At 37.2% G+C, this 2,077-nt stretch overlaps 1 pseudogene; it reads right to left on the reverse strand.

Moving 5' to 3' along the window:
* Positions 1-358: 358 nt before the first annotated feature.
* On the reverse strand, positions 359-1,505 carry LOC109697713 (small ribosomal subunit protein uS17-like; annotated as a pseudogene).
* Between the last annotated feature and the right edge of the window lie 572 nt (positions 1,506-2,077).

Here is a 2,077-nt window from a genome sequence, read left to right on the forward strand (position 1 = left end):
TGTTAATTTTGTGGATGCCTCAAAGTATGGATTGGAATTCCTTTTTAATCATATAGGTGTCAAATTATCTCAACATCCCTTGGTGATGGACTATTCTCTCCCATTGAATTACCCTCACTCTTTGTGGACCCTCAGCTGTTCTTGCCTGTGTGAGTCACAAGTGTAGCTGTTCCTATTTAGTACATCCGAATTTTAAAATGAGTTTGTCAGTGTCTGCAAAGTCCCCTCCGCTTTGGCGGTTCATATTGGGATTACAATGAATATATGCAACAATTTGAGGGAGAATGGGCATTGTAGTGGTATTATGTTTTCTGATCCAAGAATACATTTTTCTATTTTTTTTTCTGTCTACAAAATAAGTTTATTTCGTTTCGGGAACAAGCAGGGTTCCATTAGGCTTAGAACTTCTGGAACTGCTTCTTGGTGCCAGTAGCCTTGGTGACCTTGAGCACATTGAAGCGCACTGTCTTGCTCAGGGACCGGCACTTACCCATGGTGCTGAAGCAGGGGGACAGGTGCACCGACATATTCTTGTGGCGCTTCTCGAAGCAATGTACTTGCGGATTAGTGCACATAGTCCTCTGCATCTTCATCTTGGCCACCACCCAGAATGCGCCCGGGATGGAGACGCTACCAGTGAAGGGTCATTTCTTGTCCACGTAGGTGCCCTCGATAGCCTGTTTGGGCGTCTTATTGCCCAAACCGATGTTCTTGTTATATCTGGGAAGCTTCTCCTTGCCAGTTTCTCCCAGAAGGACCCTATTCTTGTTTTGAAAGATGGTCGACTGCTTCTGGTAGACTTGCTCTGCTGAATGTCCATCCTCTTTCCGGCCACCTGAAAAAAAAGAAACCATTTTTCTATTTTTTGAGCTTAAATTTTTTTCTGAGCATGTTTTGAGGATTTTAGTGAATAATTCTTGAACATCTTTCGTTACATTTTTCCTATTTCATATTTTTGGTGCAATTGTAAATGATATGGTTTTTAAATTTTAATTTCTGATTGATTACTGATAATATAAATACAATCCTCCACTCTGCAACCTTGTTAGACTCTATTAATTCTAGTACCTTTTTATGTAGACAGATGGATATTCAATAGACAACCATGCTAGCTATCTACAAATAAAGGCAGTTTGCTTCTTTCTTCAAATCTTAACACCTTTTATTTCTTTCTCTTGTCTTGTATTTGCCAGATCCTCCAGAAAAATGGTGAAATGAAATCGTAAGTGTGACATCTATCCCTTGTTCTTCATCTTAGGTGAAAAGCATTCTGTCTTTCATAGCCAGTCCCAATGTACACAGAAGGGTTTTGTAGAGGTCTCTTGCCAGATTGAAGAAGTTTCTTCTATTCTAGTTTGTTGTGACTAGAATGGATATTGAACTTTTGAAAGTGCTTTTCCTGTATCTATTATAGATGCTTATACAGGTGTTCTTTTTTAATTAAAAATATGGTGAATTGCATCCATTCATTTTCCAGTTATAAACCTACCTTGAATTCCTGGCATGTACCCCACTTGGTCATGATGTGTTATTGTTTACATTGTTGAATTTTATTTGTAGAAGAGAGAGAGAGTGTGTGTGTGTGTGTGTGTGTATCTATGCTTATAGAAATATTGGTCTATAGTTTTCTTCTCCTGTAATATTTTTGATTGTGGTATCAGGGTAAAAACAGCTTCTTAGAATGGTTTGAGACATATTCTGTCCTTTGCACTTTTTTGGAAGAATTTGTGTAGAATCGATATTAATTATTTATCTCTTTTTTTGCATTTTAATGAAAAATTGGCTTCATACCTAGATGATATAAAGTCAAGTCAGGAACATCAGCAGCATAACTTTAAGATATCCTAATTATTCCTTAAATGTTGGGTAATAAAGCCATCTGGACCTGGAGTTTTCCTTGTGGGAAGATTTTAAAGTGCACATTTTAATGCATAAAAGTGTGGACTTATGGTTATTTCAGGTTATATGATGTTTTCTTTTGTGTGAGCATTGATAGTGTTTTTTCTTTTTGATGGTGTATGTGTGTGTGTTTATCATACTAACTTGTCAATTGTATTTGCCTCAGGTTTATCATACT

Source organism: Castor canadensis, chromosome 7 (genome assembly GCF_047511655.1).
Source record: "Castor canadensis chromosome 7, mCasCan1.hap1v2, whole genome shotgun sequence".
In the NCBI taxonomy this organism is placed as follows: domain Eukaryota; kingdom Metazoa; phylum Chordata; class Mammalia; order Rodentia; family Castoridae; genus Castor; species Castor canadensis.